We start from the raw sequence: 6,047 nt of genomic DNA on the forward strand, positions 1-6,047 counted from the left end.
CAAAGTCTCTCTCTCTCTCCTCTCAAAGCAAGTAAGCCTCATTTCCTCTATCCTCAACAAACAAGCAAGAAAGCAGTGCACTAAAGAGAAAGATAGAAGTAGCTCAGTTTCCAGTCCACCATCCATAAGACCTGTGCAAGTTGTTGCTGCAAGCGGTGACAAATATCCATGGATTTTGTACCGCAAAGAGCCAGCGACAAAGAACTAAAGCTGTCACTATTTGCTGATGACATGATCCTATATTTAGAAGATCCAAAAATTCCACTAGAAAACCTCTAGAACTAATAAATGAATTCAGCAAAGTAGCAGGATATAAAATCAATACGCATAAATCTAATGCATTTCTATTCATAAGTGATGAATCCTCTGAAAGAGAAATTAGGAAAACCACTCCATTCACAGTAGCCTCAAAAAAAATAAAATACTTGGGAGTTAATCTAACAAAAGAGGTGAAAGACCTCTACAATGAAAACTACAGAACATTAAAGTAAGAAATTGAAGAAAACCTTCAAAGATGGAAAGAGCTCCCATATTCTTGGATAGGCAGAATTAACATTGTCAAAATGGCCATTCTCCCAAAGGTGCTATACAGATTCAATGCAATTCCAATTAAAATCCCAATGAAATTCCTCATAGAAATAGAGATTACAATCTTGAACTTCATCTGGAAAAACAAGAGACCTCAAATAGCCAAAACAATCCTGAGTAGAAAAAGTGAAACAGGAGGTATCACAATATCGGAAATTAAACTATACTACAGAGCAATAGTAACAAAAACAGCATGGTATTTGCACCAAAATAGACAGGCAGACCAATGGTACAGAATAGAAGACACAGAGACAAAACCACATAAATACAGTCACCTCATACTAGACAAAGGAGCCAAAAACATACAATGGAGAAAAGATAGCTTGTTCAACAAATGGTGCTGGCAAAACTGGAAATTCATATGCAGTAAATGAAATTAAACCTCTATCTCTCACTCTGCACAAACCTCAACTTGAAATGAATCAAAGACATAGGAATTAGACCAGAGACCCTGCCCTGCACCAAATAGAAGAAAAAGTAGGCCCCAACCTTCATTATGTTGGCTTAGGATCAGACTTCCTCAACAAGACTACCAAAGCACAAAAAATCAAAGCAAGAAGCAATAAATGGGATGGACTCAAACTAAAAGACTTTTTCTCAGCAAAGGATATAATCAAGAATGTGAAGACAGAGCCTACAGAGTGGGAGAAAATCTTTATCACACACACTTCAGATAGAGCACTTATCTCCAAAATTTATAATGAACTTACAAAACTTTACACCAAAAATACAAAGAACCCGGGAGCTCTTCGGTCATCTGCGATCCAGGAGCCATCTTGGGACTGCGGCGTGGCAGAGCCTATGGAAACTGAAACCCAGATTTGTGAGGTACTGGAAAACTTCAGGGACAATATAAATCTACAGGGTAGAAACTGTACTACCTCAGATCCCCACGGCTAAATGGGAAGACACACAAACAAAATGAAAAAAAAAAAAAAAGGAGAAAAGGGAATAAAGCACTCCAAACAAACCAGGATGCTCCAATTATAGACTCCATTGAAAAACCAGTAGAAGAAATGTCAGAGAAGGAGTTCATAATATACTTAGTGAAACTGCTTCATGACTTTAAAGAGGATATAAAGAGTGAAATCAGAGCTATGTTTCAGAAGAGGGAAGATATCTTAAAGAAAGAGATAAAGATTCTGAGAAGAAATCTAAAAGAAATCTTTGAAATGAAGGAATCAATAAACCAAAATAAAAATTCAATGGAAAGTAGCACCAACAGAGGAGACCACTTGGAAGACAGAACTTCAGGCAATGAAGACAAAGTATATAATTTTGAAAATACAGGTGACCACACAGAGAAGATGATAAATTGGGTGACGTTCCCTCACCCAGACACAATGCCTGAACAGCAGCTGCTGAAGCCAACGGAGTGGAGCTACTGTGACTACTTCTGGGCTGATAAGAAAGACCCCCAAGGCAATGGCACCATGGCGGGGTTCGAACTGCTGCTCCAAAAGCAACTGAAACAAATGCAGAAAGAAATGTCTGAATTCATCCGAGAGAGGATAAAGATTGAAGAAGGATATGCAAAGAACTTGGCTAAGCTCTCAGAACTCGTGGGCTGCACAGGAGGAAGGCTCCCTGGGAGAAGCGTGGGCTCAGGTGAAGAAGAGCCTGACAGATGAAGCAGGAGTTCATCTCAAGTTCTCTGCCAAGCTTCACATCAAGGTAGAAAAGCCCCTAATGAACTTTCGTGAGAACTTCAAGAAAGACATGAAAAAGTGTGACCACCACATCGCTGACCTCTGCTAGCAACTCACCAGCCGCTACGCATCGATGGAGAAGGCCTGGAAAGCCCTCACAGAGCGGCAGAGAGACCAGGAGATGAAGACCCAGCAGGTGGAGATCAGGCTGAGCAACAAGATGGAAGAGGACATCAAGAATGGAGGGCGAACGCCTGTTTTCTGAACAAATCTCCAGGCCTGCGGGGGAGGTCTGATCACGGCGGCCCTGGGCCCTCTGGATGGATGTCCCCGGGGCTGTGGGATGACACCTGATTCCTGCCCTGGAGTTTGCGGTTGGCTTGGGATGAGGGTCAGGCTGATCAGGGCTGCAAACTCCAGTGCGCCCTTGGGCCAGTCAGACTACCTCTCTGCCTCCTCTCCTCCTGTAAAATGGCCACAGTGACTTTGTAGAGGTGTGGCATTTAATTGATGGGCTTCACTCTTTAGCACATTGTAGGTGCCTCACACTGTCATAGGACAAATGTGACAATAGTAAAAAATAAAATATAGAGCCAGGTGTGATGTGGCATGCCTGTAATCCCGGCAGCTTGGGGGGCTGAAGCAGGAGGATTGTGAGAAAAAAAAAAGAAGGCACGGAGGAAGTCCACGCAGGCTGGTGATGACCTCATGCGCTTTGTGGATCTCTACGACCAGGCCCAGTACAAGGGGTTTGAAGAGATGGTGACCACCACTTTGGAGCTGGAGCGGCTGGAAGTGGAGAGAGTAGAGATGATCCGGCAACATTTGTGCCAGTACACATAGCTGCGGCACGAGTCGGACATGTTCAACCAAAGCACAGTTGAGCCTGTGGACCAACTGCTTCGAAAAGTGGACCCAGCCAAAGACAGAGAGCTGTGGGTCAGAGAGCACAAAATGGGCAACATTCGCCCTGTGGACATGGAGATCTAGACACGCCTGTGTGACCCCAGGGGTCCTGCCCAGGAGAGGGGCTGGGTGTCCCACAGAGAGGAGATGGTGTCTCCTGCTGGGTGAAGCTGTCCTCCCACCCACTCTTATGTCCACTGAGGAGAGAGGAGAGAGCTAGCAATTCCAGAAGGGTGATCTGGATGGCCCAGCTGGGGGATCCCAAATATTCCCAGGCCAAGAAGACAGACCTGCAACCCTACTCTTGTCTCTAAGACTGATGCCCCCAAACCCCATGCCATGCTTGTTGCTCTGAGAACAAACTGAGGCTGGAAAAAAAAATACAAAGAACCCAATCAATAAATGGGCCAAGGAACTGGAAATACACTTTACAGAAGAAGACATACAGGCAATTAATAAATATATGAAAAAGTGTTCAACATCTCTAGTAATTAGAGAAATGCAAATTAAACAACTCTAAGATTTCATCTTACTCCAATTAGAATGGCTATTATCAAGAACACAAACAATAATAGATGTTGGCATGGATGCGGGGAAAAAGGCACACTTTTACATTGCTGATGAAATTCCAAAATGGTGCAGCCACTCAGGAAAGCAGTATGGAGAATCCTCAGAAAACTTGGAATGGACACACCTTTTGATCCAGTTATCCCACTCCTCAGTTTATACCCAAAGGACTTAAAATCAGCATACTACAGTGATGCAGCCACATCAATGTTTATAGCAGCTCAGTTCACAATAGCTAGATTGTGGAACCAACCTAGATGCCCTTCAACAGATGAACAGATAAAGAAACTGTGGTATATATATGCAGTGGAATGCTATTCAGTTGTAAAGAATAATAATATGATTGCATTTGCAAATAAAGGGATGAAATTGGAGAATATCATACTAAGTGAAATAAGCCAAGCCCAAAAAACCAAAGGCAGAATATTTTCCCTGATAAGTGGAGAATGATATACAATGGCGGTGAGGAGGTGGGGAGTGAGAGAAGAATGGGGGAACTTTAGATTATGTAAAAGGAAATGAGAGGGAGGGGGTATGAAAAATGGTGGAATGAGACAGACATCACTACCCTATGTACATGTATGATTACACGAATGGAATGAATCTTCATCGTGTACAACCATAGAAATGAAATGATGTACCCCATTTGTGTACAATGAATCAAAACGCAGTCTATAAAAAATTAAAAGATAAATAAAAAAAGAAATAGGGCAAAGAACAGACTTTTGTCAAAAGAAGAAATATGAATGGCTAACATATATGAAAAAATGTTCCATATCCCTAGCAATCAGGGAAATGTGAATCAAGACTACATTGAGATTGCATCTTACTCTAGTTAGAATGGCAATCATCAAGAATACTAATAATGCTGGGCATGGTGGAGCTTGCCTGTAATCCCAGGGACTCAGGAGCTTGGGGCAGGAGGATTGCAAGTTCAAGGCCAGCCTCAGCAGTTTAGCAAGGCTCTGAATAACTTAGCAAGACCCTGTGTCAAAATAAAAATGAAAAGAGCTGGGGACATGGCAAAGTGGTAAAACACCCTGGGTTTAATTTCCACTATGAAAAGAAAAGAGAGAAAAGAAAAGAAAAAAATACTACTACTAATAAATGCTGGTGAGGATGTGAGGAAAAAGTTACACTCATACATTTTTGGTGGGACTGAAAATTAGTATAACCACTTTGGAAAGTGGAGATTCCTCAAAAAATCTAGGAATGGAAGCACCATAGGACCCAGATGTCACACTCCTTGGTATCTATCCAAAAGAAAGAAACTCTGTATACCATATACGATATCACTATACTAGAGTGATAGAGTCATATCCATATTTATAGCAGCACAGTTCACAATAGCAAGTTATGGAACTGTACAGGTGTCTGTCAACAGATGAATGAACAAAGAAAGTATGTAAAGTACTCACAATGGAGATTTTTTACTCAGCCATAAGGAAGAATGAAATCATGGTATTTGCTGGTGAATGGATGGACCTGGAGAACATCATGCCAAGTGAGGTAAGACAGATTGAGAAAGTCAGGGTCAAATGTTTTCTGTCATACATGGAAGCAAGAGCAAAATAAGAAAAAAGGCGGGAAATGTTATGGAAGTAGAGGGCTATCAGTAAAGTAGAGGGCTATCAGTATAGTAGAGGAAGGTGAGGGAGGCAGGAGGGATGGAAAGAGGAATGAACTGCAGAATGAAATTGACCAAATTATGCTGTGTTCATATATGAATATACCACAGTGAGGTTCACTTTTATGAATATCTATAAAGCACCAATTATAAATAAATAAATAAATAAGTAAATAAATAAATAAATAAGTAAATAAATAAATAAATGGAAGACCCATAAGGTAGAAGGAAGAGAATGGGGGAGAGATGAGAAGAGGGAAAGAGGAAATACAGAGACTGAAATGGAGCAGATTATATTCCATTTGTATACAATTCTGTCAGAAAAATGGCCAGGTGTGGTGGCACATGCTTGTAATCCCATTGGTTCCAGAGGCTGAGGCAGGAGGATCGCAAGTTCAAAGCCAGCCTCAGCAAAATTGAGGCACTAAGCAACTCAGTGAGACCCTGTTTCTATATAAAAGACAAATTAGGGCTGGGGATGTGGCTCAGTGGTCAAGTGCCCCTGAGTTTGATCCCCCATACCAAACCAACCCAAATAATACAAAAAAAAAAGTTTAAAGAAAAATTTTTAAAAGAATATCTGCAGTAGACATTGAGGGACAGACGGGAATTTGACAAGCTGCAGCTGAAGACAGGGCAAGGTAGGGCATGGTAGCAGCAGGTCATGGAAAAATATGGGACAAAATGGGATGGAGCTAAGTAGAAAAAAC

General features: G+C 41.6%; 1 pseudogene across 1 annotated transcript; it reads left to right on the forward strand.

Annotated features, from left to right (window-relative positions):
- Nucleotides 1-1,350: 1,350 nt before the first annotated feature.
- LOC306667301 (growth arrest-specific protein 7-like) lies at nt 1,351-3,472 on the forward strand (annotated as a pseudogene). Its single transcript has 2 exons — nt 1,351-2,475; nt 2,907-3,472. The product of its transcript is annotated as a growth arrest-specific protein 7-like (transcript).
- The last annotated feature ends 2,575 nt before the right edge of the window (nt 3,473-6,047 follow it).

Source organism: Sciurus vulgaris, assembly GCF_902686455.1.
Source record: "Sciurus vulgaris genome assembly, chromosome: 8".
NCBI lineage: Eukaryota > Metazoa > Chordata > Mammalia > Rodentia > Sciuridae > Sciurus > Sciurus vulgaris.